This window comes from Takifugu rubripes, chromosome 20, assembly GCF_901000725.2.
Source record: "Takifugu rubripes chromosome 20, fTakRub1.2, whole genome shotgun sequence".
Taxonomy (NCBI): Eukaryota; Metazoa; Chordata; class Actinopteri; order Tetraodontiformes; family Tetraodontidae; genus Takifugu; species Takifugu rubripes.
Genome location: NC_042304.1, coordinates 15,083,040 through 15,106,522, shown reverse-complemented (window position 1 = coordinate 15,106,522; position 23,483 = coordinate 15,083,040). Strand labels below are relative to the sequence as shown.

Here is a 23,483-nt window from a genome sequence, read left to right as displayed (position 1 = left end):
TTTTCTTTTCCAGATGCACCGATCTTGTCCCTACTTTGGTGCAATTTACAAATTCTGTTTATATTATATATTAACATTATCTACAAAATACACACAGATAGTTGGTAGGGTCTTTCACCTAGTTTCAGTTGAGGTGTCTCCCCTTTGTCTGCTGGCTCACATGGTGGTGAGTCACCAGGTCTCCTGAAATGGTGTGAATGTTTGGTTTGTTGTTGGAAGGAGTGGAGGTGATAGGAAGTGCCTTAATCATTAAACATCTGTTTAATGATGTTTTTTTCCAATTTGACATAGATGGCTTCCTTGACACCCCTCTCAAACCAGCGGTCTTCTCTGGCCAGTAGCCATATTTGGCTGTCCTCAAAGGAATGCCCGCTCTCCTTTAAGTGTAAGTGACCTGACCTGGAGAGGTGACACATCTGTGTTGTGCCATTTTTATGTGGAGAGTTTGTTTGGTTTAATCAGTGTACAGTTCTTTGCGTTCCTCCTTCCATTGTACAGCGTAAAGAACAGTACATTGTTTATGTCTTGGTGTCTTGTCTTTCGGGTGTACCAGCCTCTGTCTGAGTGTGATGCTTGGTTTATACTGAACCGGTATGTCATGTTTTTGGAGGATCCTCCTAAATTTCTCAGAGACCCCTTGGGTATAGAGTGCAATAAGCAAGGCTCTCAGCACCTTGGTAAACCTCACCTCTGCTTTCTATCTCCAATCCAACGGGCAGTGTGAGCAAGCCAACCAGGTGTTGAACACTTCCTTGAGCTGTGTGACTGCCTCTAATCCCATGACCTGGCGTGTCCACCTTCAATGGGTGGAGGATGCTCACAACATGCTTACCTGGGCAGCTACTGGTCTCTCTCCTTTGAGGTCTTCCTCGGGTAACAGCCTCTGCTGCTACCTACACAGGAAGCAAATTTAGCCATAAATTCAGTGCAGAAAATACATCCAGCACTGTAAGGTGGTGTGGAGGCAGCCCAAGGAGGCCCATGAGCGTGCACAAGCCAACACTTCTAAGTATTCCAACCGTTGTCAAACCCTAGTACACAATTACTGCCCAGGTCAGTCAATTTGGTTTTCAACCAAGAACATTCCCCTACTCACTGAATCGTGGAAACTCTCTCCTAGATTCATTGACACATTTTCCCATAAATTGTTGAATTGGCCCAACTACAGTCACACTTCCAGACAACATGAAGATCCAGCCTGCATTCCATTTGTCTCAAAATAAGCCAGTTGTCACGAGTGACTTGTGGCCTCCTTCTGAACCCCCTCTCCCCGTCTCATGACCCTGTCTACTCTGTTCACCGCCTTGTTGACATTCACCACCGGGGCATATACTTGGTGGACTGGGAGGGATGTGGTCCTGAGGGGCACTCATGGGTGCCACGGGTTCACTCTATTCTGGATCCTGACTTGAGCCGGGTCGTTCACACAGACCACGGACAAGCGTAACTATTCACCTGGAGACACTTGTTGGAGGAGGGCAATGTAATGATTCAGTGTATTTTGTTTTTTCTTGTTTTCCCATTCCCTGGCAGGCAGGTCTGAAACAGCACCTCACTGACCTGTAGCCCGTCTGGGTTGACTGGAACTGCGCCTATAAAGAGCAGCTTGTTTCTCTTCTCATCTCCAGATCATTACTGCTCTTCAGTGTTAATGCTTAGCTCCCTTTTCGTGAGGATATTTTGAGGTTGTATTTTTGATAGTCCATCTTCTTTGTGAGTTTTTACCTGCCTCACCTTTGTCTTGTGTTCCAATTTATGCTGCTCTAATCAGCCCCACTCGCCTGTACATTTTCCACCTATTGCATCTTTACCCTTTTTGTCAGCCTTATTTTGAAAATTACATTTTTTCACGGTCAGGATTGCCTGTGTTTGCATTTTGGGTCCTGTTTCTGGTTTCACTTGGTGCAAGACTTCCATACTGAGCCCTTATCAAAAATCCAAACTGCAGACCTGTTCACTCTTGAAAAAAATCTAAATCTGAACACTAACGTCACTGCATAAGAAAATAGTGGATTGCTTTTTAAGTAACTAATTTAACAATAAAAAATTTAATGGGTCCGATTTTAGTGAAGGGTGAAAGTCATGAGTCAAAAACTTATGCTGGAAAAAGGCCCAATTAAATGTCTCAGTATGTATTGACAAATTTTATTTTAACTGAATGTATTCCCATCTAATTAAAGTTCTGCAATCACAACTGCATGTATGACAAAAAAACATTTATGTGCATGACATGTATACATTCTTGATGGACAAGGACATGAGTGTCATCAAAGTATGCTGTTAAAGAGAACAGCTGACCTCTGAGTAAACCGACATGGAATAAGAATGGAATATATATTCATAACTATTTCTCAGGTGTTCTTCTCTGCCCACTTCTCACTGATCATAATTACTCTTTTCAAACTGACGAACGAGGTTGTTAGTTTGTCAAATCATTCATGTTTAAACTGATGTTTTGACAGCGATTATTCTCAAGACACATTCAAGAAATTAAAAACTAATCTATTGAAGTTTATACTGTAAGCACAGAAAGTGGAATAAAGCTAAAATATACAACATCTTTATCTTATTTTTAATATAGAAATGCAACTTTATTTGACATATATTTAACATTAACAAAAGAATCAGTGTGGTTGAATATTCCATTGAAATTTATACAAATGACAGTATTCCAGGAACAGTGTGATGAGCGGGTGACAGATCCGGGGAGTAGCCTGTGGTAAAGCCTAAATGGATAAACAACACTTCAGGCTCCAAAGTTGTCTCCATTCAACCAATCAGTCTCAAATTGAAAACACTTGGAAATTTATTTGTTACAAACAGTTTGATTCATATTCAGCAAAGATCTGTGTGAAACACCATGGAATCAGAAACACGAGAGCCATGAATTAATAATAATTATTCACGATAATCATTGATTTTCTGTCTTTGAGCTTTTGAACTGTTCATTGTTCACCACCAGAAAAGCTACGAACATGTGCCAGCCTATATGCTCTCATCGACATACTCCTGGTCACAGTTTACAGAATTTGCAGCTCAGGAGGAGTTTAGCTGTCTTCCGAAACCAGGGATAGAAAAAAGCATAGATGATAGGATTTATTGCAGAATTACAATAGAACAGAAAAATTTGAACTGTTGAAGCTTCAGTACTTGTGTCTTGTCCTATTATAGAAGAAATGAAATAGGGGAAAAAACAAATGAAGAAAAAGAGAATGACAATTCCGAGTGTTCTCGCAGCTCTCAACTCTGATTTCATTGCACTCACAGCTTTTGACCCAGTTGTTGAAACCTGAGACCGCATGGCACGTGCCTGTGTGACAGCCACCACAAACACTCTGGTGTAGAGAACTATAATCACAGTTAGAGGGCCATAAAATGTGATGATTATATCTGCAATAGATAAAATGTAATTTATGAAAAGTGGGCATTTCTTGTTGCAGGAACTGGAATCAATGTTTAAAAGGTTATCTTTTAGAAGTATGAGATTGTAGATAATAGAACTGATCCAACACACAGACACACAGATTTTAACTGTACTTGGTTTGATGGAGGAATAACGCAGAGGGTAACAAATGGCCACATAACGATCTACTGATATCAGCACCATGTTCCCAATAGAGGCAGAGGTGAGGACAAAGCTTAGCAGGTGGGAAAGAAAGCATATAAATGAACTAATGCACTGACAGGAATCCAGGGTGACGATCATGAGCGGCATCATGGCAAGGCTCACCAGAAGGTCAGACACTGCCATGGAGAGCAGGATGATATTGGTGGTCGTCTGGAAATGCCTAAAGACAGAGATGATTGTTAATGTCTCCCACTTAAATCACACATTTACATAGAAAACTGCAAGTAATATCCTACTTTCAGTCATATAAAAGGTTAGCTCAAATCTATGCTACTTTTTTGGTAAAAAAAAATTAGTTGAACTAATGCAACTTATAATTCAAGAGAGTGTCTTTGCCTGAAATGAGAAATGGAGACAACAACTATTAAATTGAGCACCACAGTGAGAGGAGCAAGGCAGACCAGAGCTGCACTGATGAGAGTGGATTTCCAAGCATCAGACATGAGTCTGCAGGAGGTGTTGAATGGAGAGATGTAGCCATCTCCGTCTTCCAGTGACATCACTGGTGTCACAGTGTTGCTGTGAAGTGAGGTACCCTCAGATGGAATATTTATCCTTACTGCCACCTTCATTGCCATCTTTGTTTTTGCCCTCCCACTGCTCTGTCCTTCCTTTGCAACCATTCTACCTCCTACAAAGTGGCTGTCTATCACCCGGTCGACCTAATATACTGGGAATAAAGCAGCCACAATTTCTAGACTGTGATTTTACAAATTCCCCTTGGTGCAAATCAGATTTCTGTAGTTTGCCCAGCCTTCATATACATCATAAGTGCAAAGGTTTGCAAATATGCTTTAAATCAGAAGACTGTAAATTATTCACAACAACAGTTTAATAGATGGTGAAGAAAAAGAGAATCGGGATGTTTTTATCACGGCAGCTTTTTATTTGGTGGATTCAATTTTTCTTTTCCAGATGCACCGATCTTGTCCCTACTTTGGTGCAATTTACAAATTCTGTTTATAGTATATATTAACATTATCTACAAAATACACACAGATAGTTGGTAGGGTCTTTCACCTAGTTTCAGTTGAGGTGTCTCCCCTTTGTCTGCTGGCTCACATGGTGGTGAATCACCAGGTCTTCTGAAATGGTGTGAATGTTTGGTTTGTTGTTGGAAGGAGTGGAGGTGATAGGAAGTGCCTTAGCCCACCACATCTGTTTAATGATGTTTTTCCAATTTGACATAGATGGCTTCCTTGACACCCCTGTCAAACCAGCGGTCTTCTCTGGCCAGCAGCCATATTTGGCTGTCCTCAAAGGAGTGCCCCCTCTCCTTTAAGTGTAAGTGACCTGACCTGGAGAGGTGACACATCTGTGTTGTGCCATTTTTATGTGGAGAGTTTGTTTGGTTTAATCAGTGTACAGTTCTTTGCGTTCCTCCTTGGATTGTACAGCATACAGAACAGTACATTGTTTATGTCTTGGTGTCTTGTCTTTCAGGTGTACCAGCCTCTGTCTGAGTGTGTTGCTTGGTTTATACTGAACTGGTATGTCATGTTTTTGGAGGATCCTCCTAAATTTCTCAGAGACCCCTTGGGTATAGAGTGCAACAAGCAAGGCTCTCAGCACCTTGGTAAACCTCACCTCTGCTTTCTATCTCCAATCCAACGGGCAGTGTGAGCAAGCCAACCAGGTGTTGAATGACCATGACCTGGCGTGTCCACCTTCAATGGGTGGAGGATGCTCACAACATGCTTACCTGGGCAGCTACTGGTCTCTCTCCTTTGAGGTCTTCCTTGGGTAACAGCCTCTGCTGCTACCTACACAGGAAGCAAATTTAGCCATAAATTCAGTGCAGATAATACATCCAGCACTGTAAGGTGGTGTGGAGGCAGCCCAAGGAGGCCCATGAGCGTGCGCAAACCAGCACTTCTAAGTATTCCAACCGTTGTCGAACCCTAGTACACAATTACTGCCCAGGTCAGTCAATTTGGTTTTCAACCAAGAACATTCCCCTACTCACTGAATCGTGGAAACTCTCTCCTAGATTCATTGACACATTTTCCCATAAATAGTTGAATTGGCCCAACTACAGTCACACTTCCAGACAACATGAAGATCCAGCCTGCATTCCATTTGTCTCAAAATGAGCCAGTTGTCACGAGTGACTTGTGGCCTCCTTCTGAACCCCCTCTCCCCGTCTCATGACCCTGTCTACTCTGTTCACCTCCTTGTTGACATTCGCCACCGGGGCATATACTTGGTGGACTGGGAGGGATGTGGTCCTGAGGGGCACTCATGGGTGCCACGGGTTCACTCTATTCTGGATCCTGACTTGAGCCGGGTCGTTCACACAGACCACGGACAAGCGTAACTATTCACCTGGAGGCACTTGTTGGAGGAGGGCAATGTAATGATTCAGTGTATTTTGTTTTTCCTTGTTTCCCCAATCCCTGGCAGGCAGGTCTGAAACAGCACCTCACTGACCTGTAGCCCGTCTGGGTTGGCTGGATCTGCACCTTTAAAGCAGCTTGTTTCTCTTCTCATCTCCAGATCAGATTATTGCTGGTCAGTGTTAATGCTTGGCTCCCTTTTCGTGAGGATATTTTGAGGTTGTATTTTTGATAGTCCATCTTCTTTGTGAGTTTTTACCTGCCTCACCTTTGTCTTGTGTTCCAATTCATGCAGATCCCTCACCTGTACATTTTCCACCTATTGCATCTTTACCCTTTTTGTCACCCTTCTTTTGAAAATTAAAATTTTTCATCTTCAGCATTGCCTGTGTTTATATTTTGGGTCCTGTTTCTGGTTTCACTTGGTTTAAGAGTTCCATCCTGAACCCTTATCAAAAATCCAAACTCTAGACCAGTCTGCTCTTTCAATAATTTTAAATTTGAAAATTAGCTTTCCTGCATGAAACAATAGTGCACTTTTTTCAAATAAAAATTTAACAGTAAAAAACTCGAATTAGTCTGATCTTAGTCAAAGGTGAGAGTCATGTCATATTTCAAAAGCTTATGCTGAAAAAGGCCCAATAAAATGTCTCAGTGCAATTTTAATTTCATCTGAATGTATTCCCATCTTAATTAATTTACATTCTTGATGGACAAACACATGAGTGTCATTAAAGGATGCTGCTAAAGAGAACAGCTGACCTCTGAGTAAACCCACATGGAATAAATATGGAAGATATATTATAACAATTTCTCAGGTGTTCTTCTCTGCCCACTTCTCACTGATCATAATTACTCTTTTCAAACTGACGAACAAGGTTGTTAGTTTGTCAAATCATTCATGTTTAAACTGATGTTTTGATAGCGATTATTCTCAAGACACATTCAAGAAATGAAAAACTAATCTATTGAAGTTTATCCTGTAAGCACAGAAAGTGGAATAAAACTAAAACATACAACATCTTTATCTTATTTTTAATATAGAAATGCAACTTTATTTGACATATATTCGACATTAACAAAAGAATCAGCGTGGTTGAATATAGCATTGAAATTTATATAAATTACAGTATTTCAGGAACACTGTGATGAGCGGGTGACAGGTCCGGGGAGTAGCCTGTGGTACAACCTAGATGGATAAACATCACTCCAGGCTCCAAAGTTGTCTCCATTCAACCAATCAGTCTCAATTTTAAAACACTTGGAAATGTGTTTGTTACAAACAGTTTGATTCATATTCAGCAAAGATCTGTGTGAAACACCATGGAATCAGAAACACGAGAGCCATGAATTAATAATAATTATTTATGATAATCATTTATTCTCTCTCTTTGAGCTTTTGAACTGTTCATTTTACACCACCACAGAAGTTACAAACATGTGCCAGCCTATATGCTCTCATCGACATACTCCTGGTCACAGTTTACAGAATTTGCAGTTCAGGAGGAGTTTAACCGTGTTTCTGAACCAGGGATAGAAAAAAGCATAGATGATAGGATTTATTGTAGAATTACAATAGAACAGCAAAAGTTGACCTGTTGAAACTTCAATATTCATGCCTTGTCCAATTAAAGATGAAATATAATAAGGGGAAAAACACATTAAGAAAAAGAGAATGACAATTCCGAGTGTTCTAGCAGCTCTCATCTCTGATTTCATTGCATTCACAGCTTTTGACCCAGTTGTTGAAACCTGAGACCGCATGGCACGTGCCTGTGTGACAGCCACCACAAACACTCTGGTATAGAGAACTATAATTACAGTTAGAGGGCCATGAAATGTGATGATTATATCTGCAATAGCTAAAATGGAATTTATGTAATAAGGGCATTTCTTGTTACAGGAACTGAAAAAATCAATGTATAAAATGTTATCTTTTAGAAGTATGAGATTGTAGATAATAGAACTGATCCAACACACAGACACACAGATTTTAACTGTACTTGGTTTGATGGAGGAATAACGGAGAGGGTAACAAATGGCCACATAACGATCTACTGATATCAGCACCATGTTCCCAACAGAGGCAGAGGTGAGGACAAAGATTAACAGGTCAAAAAGAAAGCATATAAATGAACTGATGCACCAACAGAAATCCAGGGTGACGATCATGAGCGGCATCATGGCAAGGCCCACCAGAAGGTCAGACACTGCCATGGAGAGCAGGATGATATTGGTTGTCGTCTGGAAATGCCTAAAGACAGAGATGATTGTTAATATCTCCAACTCAAATCACACATTTACATAGAAAACTGCAAGTAATATGTTACTTTCAGTCATATAAAAGGTTAGCTCACATCTATGCTACTTTTTTGCTAAAACAAAAATAGCTGAACTAATGCAACTTATAATTCAAGAGAGTGTCTTTGCCTGAAATGAGAAATGGAGACAACAACCACTAAATTGAGCACCACAGTGAGCGGAGCAAGGCAGACCAGTGCTGCACTGGTGAGAGTGGATTTCCAAGCATCAGACATGAGTCTGCAGGAGGTGTTGAATGGAGAGATGGAGCCATCTCCGTCTTCCAGTGACATCACTGGTGTCACAGTGTTGCTGTGAAGTGAGGTACCCTCAGATGGAATATTTATCTTTACTGCCACCTTCATTGCCATCTTTGTTTTTGCCCTCCCACTACTCTGTCCTTCCTTTGCAACCATTCTACCTCCTACAAAGCGGCTGTCTATCACCCGGTCGACCTAATATACTGGGAATAAAGCAGCCACAATTTCTAGACTGTGATTTTACAAATTCCCCTTGGTGCAAATCAGATTTCTGTAGTTTGCCCAGCCTTCATATACATCATAAGTGAAAAGGTTTGCAAATATGCTTTAAATCAGGAGACTGTAAATTATTCACAACAACAGTTTAATAGATGGTGAAGAAAAAGAGAATCGGGATGTCTTTATAAACCTCTGGACAGCTTCTTATTTGGTGGATTCAATTTTTCTTTTCCAGATGCACCGATCTTGTCCCTACTTTGGTGCAATTTACAAATTCTGTTTATATTATATATTAACATTATCTACAAAATACACACAGATAGTTGGTAGGGTCTTTCACCTAGTTTCAGTTGAGGTGTCTCCCCTTTGTCTGCTGGCTCACATGGTGGTGAGTCACCAGGTCTCCTGAAATGGTGTGAATGTTTGGTTTGTTGTTGGAAGGAGTGGAGGTGATAGGAAGTGCCTTAATCATTAAACATCTGTTTAATGATGTTTTTTTCCAATTTGACATAGATGGCTTCCTTGACACCCCTCTCAAACCAGCGGTCTTCTCTGGCCAGTAGCCATATTTGGCTGTCCTCAAAGGAATGCCCGCTCTCCTTTAAGTGTAAGTGACCTGACCTGGAGAGGTGACACATCTGTGTTGTGCCATTTTTATGTGGAGAGTTTGTTTGGTTTAATCAGTGTACAGTTCTTTGCGTTCCTCCTTCCATTGTACAGCGTAAAGAACAGTACATTGTTTATGTCTTGGTGTCTTGTCTTTCGGGTGTACCAGCCTCTGTCTGAGTGTGATGCTTGGTTTATACTGAACCGGTATGTCATGTTTTTGGAGGATCCTCCTAAATTTCTCAGAGACCCCTTGGGTATAGAGTGCAATAAGCAAGGCTCTCAGCACCTTGGTAAACCTCACCTCTGCTTTCTATCTCCAATCCAACGGGCAGTGTGAGCAAGCCAACCAGGTGTTGAATGACCATGACCTGGCGTGTCCACCTTCAATGGGTGGAGGATGCTCACAACATGCTTACCTGGGCAGCTACTGGTCTCTCTCCTTTGAGGTCTTCCTTGGGTAACAGCCTCTGCTGCTACCTACACAGGAAGCAAATTTAGCCATAAATTCAGTGCAGATAATACATCCAGCACTGTAAGGTGGTGTGGAGGCAGCCCAAGGAGGCCCATGAGCGTGCACAAACCAGCACTTCTAAGTATTCCAACCGTTGTCGAACACTAGTACACAATTACTGCCCAGGTCAGTCAATTTGGTTTTCAACCAAGAACATTCCCCGACTCACTGAATCGTGGAAACTCTCTCCTAGATTCATTGACACATTTTCCCAATAAATTGTTGAATTGGTCCAACTACAGTCACACTTCCAGACAACATGAAGATCCAGCCTGCATTCCATTTGTCTCAAAATAAGCCAGTTGTCACGAGTGACTTGTGGCCTCCTTCTGAACCCCCTCTCCCCGTCTCATGACCCTGTCTACTCTGTTCACCGCCTTGTTGACATTCGCCACCGGGGCATATACTTGGTGGAGTGGGAGGGATGTGGTCCTGAGGGGCACTCATGGGTGCCACGGGTTCACTCTATTCTGGATGCTGACTTGAGCCGGGTCGTTCACACTGACCACGGACAAGCGTAACTATTCACCTGGAGGCACTTGTTGGAGGAGGGCAATGTAATGATTCAGTGTATTTTGTTTTTCCTTGTTTCCCCAATCCCTGGCAGGCAGGTCTGAAACAGTACCTCACTGACCTGTAGCCCGTCTGGATTGGCTGGATCTGCACCTTTAAAGCAGCTTGTTTCTCTTCTCATCTCCAGATCAGATTATTGCTCCTCAGTGTTAATGCTTGGCTCCCTTTTCGTGAGGATATTTTGAGGTTGTATTTTTGATAGTCCATCTTCTTTGTGAGTTTTTACCTGCCTCACCTTTGTCTTGTGTTCCAATTCATGCAGATCCCTCACCTGTACATTTTCCACCTATTGCATCTTTACCCTTTTTGTCACCCTTCTTTTGAAAATTAAAATTTTTCATCTTCAGGATTGCCTGTGTTTATATTTTGGGTCCTGTTTCTGGTTTCACTTGGTGTAAGAGTTCCATCCTGAACCCTTATCAAAAATCCAAACTCTAGACCAGTCTGCTCTTTCAATAATTTTAAATTTGAAAATTAGCTTTCCTGCATGAAACAATAGTGCACCTTTTTCAAATAAAAATTTAACAGTAAAAAACTCGAATTAGTCTGATCTTAGTCAAAGGTGAGAGTCATGTCAATCATATTTCAAAAGCTTATGCTGAAAAAGGCCCAATAAAATGTCTCAGTGCAATTTTAATTTCATCTGAATGTATTCCCATCTTAATTAATTTACATTCTTGATGGACAAACACATGAGTGTCATTAAAGGATGCTGCTAAAGAGAACAGCTGACCTCTGAGTAAACCCACATGGAATAAATATGGAAGATATATTATAACAATTTCTCAGGTGTTCTTCTCTGCCCACTTCTCACTGATCATAATTACTCTTTTCAACCTAACTAACGAGGTTGTTTAAGACATTAGTTTGTCAAATCATTCATGTTTAAACTGATGTTTTGATAGCGATTATTCTCAAGACACATTCAAGAAATGAAAAACTAATCTATTGAAGTTTATCCTGTAAGCACAGAAAGTAAAATAAAACTAAAACATACAACATCTTTATCTTATTTTTAATATAGAAATGCAACTTTATTTGACATATATTCGACATTAACAAAAGAATCAGCGTGGTTGAATATAGCATTGAAATTTATATAAATTACAGTATTTCAGGAACACTGTGATGAGCGGGTGACAGGTCCGGGGTGTAGCCTGTGGTACAACCTAGATGGATAAACATCACTCCAGGCTCCAAAGTTGTCTCCATTCAACCAATCAGTCTCAATTTTAAAACACTTGGAAATGTGTTTGTTACAAACAGTTTGATTCATATTCAGCAAAGATCTGTGTGAAACACCATGGAATCAGAAACACGAGAGCCATGAATTAATAATAATTATTTATGATAATCATTTATTCTCTCTCTTTGAGCTTTTGAACTGTTCATTTTACACCACCACAAAAGTTACAAAGATGTGCCAGCCTATATGCTCTCATCTACGTACTCCTGCTCACAGTTTACAGAATTTGCAGCTCAGGAGCAGTTTAACCGTCTTTCTAAACCAGGGATAGAAAAAAGCATAGATGATAGGATTTATTGTAGAATTACTAAAGAACAGCAAATGTTGACCTGTTGAAGCTTCAATATTCATGTCTTGTCCGATTAAAGAAGCAACATAATACGGTAAAAAACAGATGAAGAAAAAGAGAATGACAATTCCGAGTGTTCTCGCAGCTCTCAACTCTGATTTCATTGCACTCACAGTTTTTGACCCGGTTGTTGAAACCCGAGACCGCATGGCACGTGCCTGTGTGACAGCCACCACAAACACTCTGGTGTAGAGAACAATTATTACAGTTAGAGGGACATAAAATGTGATGAATACATCTACAATTGCTGAAATGTCATTTAATGAAAAGGGGCATTTCTTGTAGCAAGAACTGGAATCAATGTGTAAAAGGTTATCTTTTAGAAGTATGAGATTGTAGATAATAGAACTGATCCAACACACAGACACAAAGATTTTAACTGTACTTGGTTTGATGGAGGAATAACGCAGAGGGTAACAAATGGCCACATAACGATCTACTGATATCAGCACCATGTTCCCAATAGAGGCACAGGTGAGGACAAAGCTTAACAGGTCGAAAAGAAAGCATATAAATGAACTGATGCACCAACAGAAATCCAGGGTGACGATCATGAGCGGCATCACGGCGAGGCCCACCAGAAGGTCAGACACTGCCATGGAGAGCAGGATGAGATTGGTTGTCGTCTGGAAATGCCTAAAGACAGAGATGATTGTTAATATCTCCAACTCAAATCAGACACCTACAGAGAAAACTACAACTAATATGTTACTGTCAGTCATATAAAAGGTTAGCTCACATCTATGCTACTTTTTTGGTAAAAAAAAATAGTGGAACTAATGCAACTTATAATTCAAGAGAGTGTCTTTGCCTGAAATGAGAAATGGAGACAACAACCACTAAATTGAGCACCACAGTGAGCGGAGCAAGGCAGACCAGTGCTGCACTGATGAGAGTGGATTTCCAAGCATCAGACATGAGTCTGCAGGAGGTGTTGAATGGAGAGATGTAGCCATCTCCATCTTCCAGTGACATCACCGTCATCAGTGTTGCCGTGAAGTGATCGCTGCTGAGGTACAACAGCTGTTTAGGTATCCTCAGATGGAATATTTATCTTTACTGCCACCTTCATTGCCATCTTTGTTTTTGCCCTCCCACTACTCTGTCCTTCCTTTGCAACCATTCTACCTCCTACAAAGCGGCTGTCTATCACCCTGTCGACCTAATATACTGGGAATAAAGCAGCCACAATTTCTAGACTGTGATTTTACAAATTCCCCTTGGTGCAAATCAGATTTCTGTAGTTTGTCCAGCCTTCATATACATCATAAGTGCAAAGGTTTGCAAATATGCTTTAAATCAGGAGACTGTAAATTATTCACAACAACAGTTTAATAGATGGTGAAGAAAAAGAGAATCGGGATGGCTTTATCAGGGCAGCTTTTTATTTGGTGGATTCAATTTTTCTTTTCCAGATGCACCAATCTTGTCCCTACTTTGGTGCAATTTACAAATTCTGTTTATATTATATATTAACATTATCTACAAAATACACACAGATAGTTGGTAGGGTCTTTCACCTAGTTTCAGTTGAGGTGTCTCCCCTTTGTCTGCTGGCTCACATGGTGGTGAGTCACCAGGTCTCCTGAAATGGTGTGAATGTTTGGTTTGTTGTTGGAAGGAGTGGAGGTGATAGGAAGTGCCTTAGCCCACCACATCTGTTTAATGATGTTTTTTTCCAATTTGACATAGATGGCTTCCTTGACACCCCTCTCAAACCAGCGGTCTTCTCTGGCCAGTAGCCATATTTGGCTGTCCTCAAAGGCGTGCCCGCTCTCCTTTAAGTGTAAGTGACCTGACCTGGAGAGGTGACACATCTGTGTTGTGCCATTTTTCTGTGGAGAGTTTGTTTGGTTTAATCAGTGTACAGTTCTTTGCGTTCCTCCTTGGATTATACAGCATAAAGAACAGTACATTGTTTATGTCTCGGTGTCTTGTCTTTCGGGTGTACCAGCCTCTGTCTGAGTGTGTTGCTTGGTAACCGGTATGTCATGTTTTTGGAGGATCCTCCTAAATTTCTCAGAGACCCCTTGGGTATAGAGTGCAATAAGCAAGGCTCTCAGCACCTTGGTAAACCTCACCTCTGCTTTCTATCTCCAATCCAACAGGCAGTGTGAGCAAGCCAACCAGGTGTTGAATGACCATGACCTGGCGTGTCCACCTTCAATGGGTGGAGGATGCTCACAACATGCTTACCTGGGCAGCTACTGGTCTCTCTCCTTTGAGGTCTTCCTTGGGTAACAGCCTCTGCTGCTACCTACACAGGAAGCAAATTTAGCCATAAATTCAGTGCAGATAATACATCCAGCACTGTAAGGTGGTGTGGAGGCAGCCCAAGGAGGCCCATGAGCGTGCGCAAACCAGCACTTCTAAGTATTCCAACCGTTGTCGAACCCTAGTACACAATTACTGCCCAGGTCAGTCAATTTGGTTTTCAACCAAGAACATTCCCCGACTCACTGAATCGTGGAAACTCTCTCCTAGATTCATTGACACATTTTCCCATAAATTGTTGAATTGGCCCAACTACAGTCACACTTCCAGAAAACATGAAGATCCAGCCTGCATTCCATTTGTCTCAAAATAAGCCAGTTGTCACGAGTGACTTGTGGCCTCCTTCTGAACCCCCTCTCCCCGTCTCATGACCCTGTCTACTCTGTTCACCGCCTTGTTGACATTCGCTACCGGGGCATATACTTGGTGGACTGGGAGGGATGTGGTCCTGAGGGGCACTCATGGGTGCCACGGGTTCACTCTATTCTGGATCCTGACTTGAGCCGGGTCGTTCACACAGACCACGGACAAGCGCAACTATTCACCTGGAGGCACTTGTTGGAGGAGGGCAATGTAATGATTCAGTGTATTTTGTTTTTCCTTGTTTCCCCAATCCCTGGCAGGCAGGTCTGAAACAGCACCTCACTGACCTGTAGCCCATCTGGGTTGGCTGGATCTGCACCTTTAAAGCAGCTTGTTTCTCTTCTCATCTCCAGATCAGATTATTGCTCCTCAGTGTTAATGCTTGGCTCCCTTTTCGTGAGGATATTTTGAGGTTGTATTTTTGATAGTCCATCTTCTTTGTGAGTTTTTACCTGCCTCACCTTTGTCTTGTGTTCCAATTCATGCAGATCCCTCACCTGTACATTTTCCACCTATTGCATCTTTACCCTTTTTGTCACCCTTATTTTGAAAATTAAATTTTTTTATCTTCAGGATTGCCTGTGTTTATATTTTGGGTCCTGTTTCTGGTTTCACTTGGTGTAAGAGTTCCATCCTGAACCCTTATCAAAAATCCAAACTCTAGAACCGTCTGCTCTTTAAATAATTGTAAATTTGAAAATTAGCTTTCCTGCATGAAACAATAGTGCACTTTTTTCAAATAAAAATTTAACAGTAAAAAACTCGAATTAGTCTGATCTTAGTCAAAGGTGAGAGTTATGTCATATTTCAAAAGCTTATGCTGAAAAAGGCCCAATAAAATGTCTCAGTGCAATTTTAATTTCATCTGAATGTATTCCCATCTTAATTAATTTACATTCTTGATGGACAAACACATGAGTGTCATTAAAGGATGCTGCTAAAGAGAACAGCTGACCTCTGAGTAAACCCACATGGAATAAATATGGAAGATATATTATAACAATTTCTCAGGTGTTTTTCTCTGCCCACTTCTCACTGATCACAATTACTCTTTTCAACCAAACTAACGAGGTTGTTTAAGACATTAGTTTGTCAGATCATTCATGTTTAAACTGATGTTTTGATAGCAATTATTCTCAAGACACATTCAAGAAATGAAAAACTAATCTATTGAACTTTATCCTGTAAGCACAGAAAGTGGAATAAAACTAAAACATACAACATCTTTATCTTATTTTTAATACAGAAATGCAACTTTATTTGACATATATTCGACATTAACAAAAGAATCAGCGTGGTCGAATATAGCATTGAAATTTATATAAATTACAGTATTCCAGGAACACTGTGATGAGCGGGTGACAGGTCCGGGGTGTAGCCTGTGGTACAACCTAGATGGATAAACATCATTCCAGGCTCCAAAGTTGTCTCCATTCAATCAATCAGTCTCAATTTTAAAACACTTGGAAATGTGTTTGTTACAAACAGTTTGATTCATATTCAGCAAAGATCTGTGTGAAACACAATGGAATCAGAAACATGAGAGCCATGAATTAATAATAATTATTCATGATAATCATTTATTCTCTCTCTTTGAGCTTTTGAACTGTTAATTTTACACCACCACAGAAGTTACAAGCATGTGCCAGCCTATATGCTCTCATCTACATACTCCTGCTCACAGTTTACAGAATTTGCAGTTCAGGAGGAGTTTAACCGTCTTTCTGAACCAGGGATAGAAAAAAGCATAGATGATAGGATTTATTGTAGAATTACTACAGAACAGCAAAAGTTGACCTGTTGAAACTTCAATATTCATGCCTTGTCCAATTAAAGATGAAATATAAGGAGGGAAAAAACAAATGAAGAAAAAGAGAATGACAATTCCAAGTGTTCTAGCAGCTCTCATCTCTGATTTCATTGCATTCACAGCTTTTGACCCAGTTGTTGAAACCTGAGACCGCATGGCACGTGCCTGTGTGACAGCCACCACAAACACTCTGGTGTAGAGAACTATAATCACAGTTAGAGGGACATAAAATGTGATGATTATATCTGCAATAAATACAATGTAATTTATGAAAAGTGGGCATTTTTTGATGCAGGAACTGGAAAAATCAATGTTTAAAAGGTTATCTTTTAGAAGTATGAGATTGTAGATAATAGAACTGATCCAACACACAGACACACAGATTTTAACTGTACTTGGTTTGATGGAGGAATAACGCAGAGGGTAACAAATGGCCACATAACGATCTACTGATATCAGCACCATGTTCCCAATAGAGGCACAGGTGAGGACAAAGCGTAACAGGTCGAAAAGAAAGCATATAAATGAACTGATGCACCAACAGAAATCCAGGGTGACGATCATGAGCGGCATCACGGCGAGGCCCACCAGAAGGTCAGACACTGCCATGGAGAGCAGGATGATATTGGTTGTCGTCTGGAAATGCCTAAAGACAGAGATGATTGTTAATATCTCCAATTGAAATCACACATCTACAGAGAAAACTGCAAGTAATATGTTACTGTCAGTCATATAAAAGGTTAGCTCACATCTATGCTACTTTATTGGTAAAAAAAAAAAATAGCTAAACTAATGCAACTTATAATTCAAGAGAGTGTCTTTGCCTGAAATGAGAAATGGAGACAACAACTACTAAATTGAGCACCACAGTGAGAGGAGCAAGGCAGGCCAGTGCTGCACTGATGAGAGTGGATTTCCAAGCATCAGACATGAGTCTGCAGGAGGTGTTGAATGGAGAGATGTAGCCATCTCCGTCTTCCAGTGACATCACTGGTGTCACAGTGTTGCTGTGAAGTGATCACTTCTGAGGTACAGCAGCTGTTTAGGTTTCCTCAGATGGAATATTTATCTTTACTGCCACCTTCATTGCCATCTTTGTTTTTGCCCTCCCACTACTCTGTCCTTCCTTTGCAACCATTCTACCTCCTACAAAGTGGCTGTCTATCACCCGGTCGACCTAATATACTGGGAATAAAGCAGCCACAATTTCTAGACTGTGATTTTACAAATTCCCCTTGGTGCAAATCAGATTTCTGTAGTTTGTCCAGCCTTCATATACATCATAAGTGCAAAGGTTTGCAAATATGCTTTAAATCAGGAGACTGTAAATTATTCACAAAAACAGTTTAATAGATGGTGAAGAAAAATAGAATCGGGATGTCTTTATAAACCTCTGGACAGCTTCTTATTTGGTGGATTCAATTTTTCTTTTCCAGATGCACCGATCTTGTCCCTACTTTGGTGCAATTTACAAATTCTGTTTATATTATATATTAACATTATCTACAAAATACACACAGATAGTTGGTAGGGTCTTTCACCTAGTTTCAGTTGAGGTGTCTCCCCTTTGTCTGCTGGCTCACATGGTGGTGAGTCACCAGGTCTCCTGAAATGGCGTGAATGTTTGGTTTGTTGTTGGAAGGAGTGGAGGTGATAAGAAGTGCCTTAATCATTAAACATCTGTTTAATGATGTTTTTTCCAATTTGACATAGATGGCTTCCTTGACACCCCTCTCAAACCAGCGGTCTTCTCTGGCCATTAGCCATATTTGGCTGTCCTCAAAGGAGTGCCCGCTCTCCTTTAAGTGTAAGTGACCTGACCTGGAGAGGTGACACATCTGTGTTGTGCCATTTTTATGTGGAGAGTTTGTTTGGTTTAATCAGTGTACAGTTCTTTGCGTTCCTCCTTCCATTGTACAGCGTAAAGAACAGTACATTGTTTATGTCTTGGTGTCTTGTCTTTCGGGTGTACCAGCCTCTGTCTGAGTGTGTTGCTTGGTTTATACTGAACCGGTATGTCATGTTTTTGGAGGATCCTTCTAAATTTCTCAGAGACCCCTTGGGTATAGAGTGCAATAAGCAAGGCTCTCAGCACCTTGGTAAACCTCACCTCTGCTTTCTATCTCCAATCCAACGGGCAGTGTGAGCAAGCCAACCAGGTGTTGAACACTTCCTTGAGCTGTGTGACTGCCTCTAATCCCATGACCTGGCGTGTCCACCTTCAATGGGTGGAGGATGCTCACAACATGCTTACCTGGGCAGCTACTGGTCTCTCTCCTTTGAGGTCTTCCTTGGGTAACAGCCTCTGCTGCTACCTACACAGGAAGCAAATTTAGCCATAAATTCAGTGCAGATAATACATCCAGCACTGTAAGGTGGTGTGGAGGCAGCCCAAGGAGGCCCATGAGCGTGCGCAAACCAGCACTTCTAAGTATTCCAACCGTTGTCGAACACTAGTACACAATTACTGCCCAGGTCAGTCAATTTGGTTTTCAACCAAGAACATTCCCCGACTCACTGAATCGTGGAAACTCTCTCCTAGATTCATTGACACATTTTCCCATAAATTGTTGAATTGGTCCAACTACAGTCACACTTCCAGAAAACATGAAGATCCAGCCTGCATTCCATTTGTCTCAAAATAAGCCAGTTGTCACGAGTGACTTGTGGCCTCCTTCTGAACCCCCTCTCCCCGTCTCATGACCCTGTCTACTCTGTTCACCGCCTTGTTGACATTCGCTACCGGGGCATATACTTGGTGGACTGGGAGGGATGTGGTCCTGAGGGGCACTCATGGGTGCCACGGGTTCACTCTATTCTGGATCCTGACTTGAGCCAGGTCGTTCACACAGACCACGGACAAGCGCAACTATTCACCTGGAGGCACTTGTTGGAGGAGGGCAATGTAATGATTCAGTGTATTTTGTTTTTCCTTGTTTCCCCAATCCCTGGCAGGCAGGTCTGAAACAGCACCTCACTGACCTGTAGCCCATCTGGGTTGGCTGGATCTGCACCTTTAAAGCAGCTTGTTTCTCTTCTCATCTCCAGATCAGATTATTGCTCCTCAGTGTTAATGCTTGGCTCCCTTTTCGTGAGGATATTTTGAGGTTGTATTTTTGATAATCCATCTTCTTTGTGAGTTTTTACCTGCCTCACCTTTGTCTTGTGTTCCAATTCATGCAGATCCCTCACCTGTACATTTTCCACCTATTGCATCTTTACCCTTTTTGTCACCCTTATTTTGAAAATTTAATTTTTTTATCTTCAGGATTGCCTGTGTTTATATTTTGGGTCCTGTTTCTGGTTTCACTTGGTGTAAGAGTTCCATCCTGAACCCTTATCAAAAATCCAAACTCTAGAACCGTCTGCTCTTTAAATAATTGTAAATTTGAAAATTAGCTTTCCTGCATGAAACAATAGTGCACTTTTTTCAAATAAAAATTTAACAGTAAAAAACTCGAATTAGTCTGATCTTAGTCAAAGGTGAGAGTTATGTCATATTTCAAAAGCTTATGCTGAAAAAGGCCCAATAAAATGTCTCAGTGCAATTTAGTGCAACTTTATTGGTAAAAAAAAAAAATAGCTAAACTAATGCAACTTATAATTCAAGAGAGTGTCTTTGCCTGAAATGAGAAATGGAGACAACAACTACTAAATTGAGCACCACAGTGAGAGGAGCAAGGCAGGCCAGTGCTGCACTGATGAGAGTGGATTTCCAAGCATCAGACATGAGTCTGCAGGAGGTGTTGAATGGAGAGATGTAGCCATCTCCGTCTTCCAGTGACATCACTGGTGTCACAGTGTTGCTGTGAAGTGATCACTTCTGAGGTACAGCAGCTGTTTAGGTTTCCTCAGATGGAATATTTATCTTTACTGCCACCTTCATTGCCATCTTTGTTTTTGCCCTCCCACTACTCTGTCCTTCCTTTGCAACCATTCTACCTCCTACAAAGCGGCTGTCTATCACCCGGTCGACCTAATATACTGGGAATAAAGCAGCCACAATTTCTAGACTGTGACTTTACAAATTCCCCTTGGTGCAAATAAGATTTCTGTAGTTTGCCCAGCCTTCATATACATCATAAGTGCAAAGGTTTGCAAATATGCTTTCAATCAGGAGACTGTAAATTATTCACAACAACAGTTTAATAGATGGTGAAAAGAATCGGGATGTTTTAATCAGAGCAGCTTCTTATTTGGTGGATTCAATTTTTCTTTTCCAGATGCACCGATCTTGTCCCTACTTTGGTGCAATTTACAAATTCTGTTTATATTATATATTAACATTATCTACAAAATACACACAGATAGTTGGTAGGGTCTTTCACCTAGTTTCAGTTGAGGTGTCTCCCCTTTGTCTGCTGGCTCACATGGTGGTGAGTCACCAGGTCTCCTGAAATGGTGTGAATGTTTGGTTTGTTGTTGGAAGGAGTGGAGGTGATAGGAAGTGCTTTAGCCCACCACATCTGTTTAATGATGTTTTTTCCAATTTGACATAGATGGCTTCCTTGACACCCCTCTCAAACCAGCGGTCTTCTCTGGCCATTAGCCATATTTGGCTGTCCTCAAAGGAGTGCCCGCTCTCCTTTAAGTGTAAGTGACCTGACCTGGAGAGGTGACACATCTGTGTTGTGCCATTTTTATGTGGAGAGTTTGTTTGGTTTAATCAGTGTACAGTTCTTTGCGTTCCTCCTTGCATTGTACAGCAAAAAGAACAGTACATTGTTTATGTCTTGGTGTCTTATCTTTCGGGTGTACCAGCCTCTGTCTGAGTGTGTTGCTTGGTTTATACTGAACCGGTAGTATCTTTCTGGTTTCACTTGGTGTAAGAGTTCCATCCTGAACCCTTATCAAAAATCCAAACTGTAGACCAGTCTGCTCTTTAAATAATTTTAAATTTGAAAATTAGCTTTCCTGCATGAAACAATAGTGCACTTTTTTCAAATAAATAATTTAAAAGTAAAAAATTTGAATTGGTCTGATCTTTGTCAAAGGTGAGAGTCATGTCAATCATATTTCAAAACCAAAAATTATTCATGATAATTATTTATTTTCTCTCCGAGCATTTGAACTGTTCTATTTTTTTATTTATCTATCTAAATGTAGTTGTACTCATGCAAATTATAATTCAAGAGAGTGTCTTTGCCTGAAATGAGAAATGGAGACAACAACCACTAAATTGAGCACCACAGTGAGAGGAGCAAGGCAGGCCAGTGCTGCACAGGTGAGAGTGGATTTCCAAGCATCAGACATGAGTCTGCAGAAGGTGTTGAATGGAGAGATGTAGCCATCTCCATCTTCCAGTGATATCACTGTCATCAGAGTGTTGCTGTGAAGAGATCACTGCTTCTCAGATGAAATATTTATCTTTACTTCCACCTTCATTACAATCTTTGCTTTTGCCCTCCCACTACTCTGTCCTTCCTTTGCAACCATTCTACCTCCTACAAAGTGGCTGTCTATCACCCGGTCGACCTAATATACTGGGAATAAAGCAGCCACAATTTCTAGACTGTGATTTTACAAATTCCCCTTGGTGCAAATCAGATTTCTGTAGTTTGTCCAGCCTTCATATACATCATAAGTGCAAAGGTTTGCAAATATGCTTTAAATCAGGAGACTGTAAATTATTCACAAAAACAGTTTAATAGATGGTGAAGAAAAATAGAATCGGGATGTCTTTATAAACCTCTGGACAGCTTCTTATTTGGTGGATTCAATTTTTCTTTTCCAGATGCACCGATCTTGTCCCTACTTTGGTGCAATTTACAAATTCTGTTTATATTATATATTAACATTATCTACAAAATACACACAGATAGTTGGTAGGGTCTTTCACCTAGTTTCAGTTGAGGTGTCTCCCCTTTGTCTGCTGGCTCACATGGTGGTGAGTCACCAGGTCTCCTGAAATGGCGTGAATGTTTGGTTTGTTGTTGGAAGGAGTGGAGGTGATAAGAAGTGCCTTAATCATTAAACATCTGTTTAATGATGTTTTTTCCAATTTGACATAGATGGCTTCCTTGACACCCCTCTCAAACCAGCGGTCTTCTCTGGCCATTAGCCATATTTGGCTGTCCTCAAAGGAGTGCCCGCTCTCCTTTAAGTGTAAGTGACCTGACCTGGAGAGGTGACACATCTGTGTTGTGCCATTTTTATGTGGAGAGTTTGTTTGGTTTAATCAGTGTACAGTTCTTTGCGTTCCTCCTTCCATTGTACAGCGTAAAGAACAGTACATTGTTTATGTCTTGGTGTCTTGTCTTTCGGGTGTACCAGCCTCTGTCTGAGTGTGTTGCTTGGTTTATACTGAACCGGTATGTCATGTTTTTGGAGGATCCTTCTAAATTTCTCAGAGACCCCTTGGGTATAGAGTGCAATAAGCAAGGCTCTCAGCACCTTGGTAAACCTCACCTCTGCTTTCTATCTCCAATCCAACGGGCAGTGTGAGCAAGCCAACCAGGTGTTGAACACTTCCTTGAGCTGTGTGACTGCCTCTAATCCCATGACCTGGCGTGTCCACCTTCAATGGGTGGAGGATGCTCACAACATGCTTACCTGGGCAGCTACTGGTCTCTCTCCTTTGAGGTCTTCCTTGGGTAACAGCCTCTGCTGCTACCTACACAGGAAGCAAATTTAGCCATAAATTCAGTGCAGATAATACATCCAGCACTGTAAGGTGGTGTGGAGGCAGCCCAAGGAGGCCCATGAGCGTGCACAAACCAGCACTTCTAAGTATTCCAACCGTTGTCGAACCCTAGTACACAATTACTGCCCAGGTCAGTCAATTTGGTTTTCAACCAAGAACATTCCCCGACTCACTGAATCGTGGAAACTCTCTCCTAGATTCATTGACACATTTTCCCATAAATTGTTGAATTGGCCCAACTACAGTCACACTTCCAGAAAACATGAAGATCCAGCCTGCATTCCATTTGTCTCAAAATAAGCCAGTTGTCACGAGTGACTTGTGGCCTCCTTCTGAACCCCCTCTCCCCGTCTCATGACCC

General features: G+C 41.2%; 1 pseudogene; it reads right to left on the bottom strand.

Annotated features, from left to right (window-relative positions):
* Positions 1–16,347: 16,347 nt before the first annotated feature.
* LOC115247253 (trace amine-associated receptor 13c-like) lies at positions 16,348–17,356 on the bottom strand (annotated as a pseudogene).
* Positions 17,357–23,483: the final 6,127 nt, after the last annotated feature.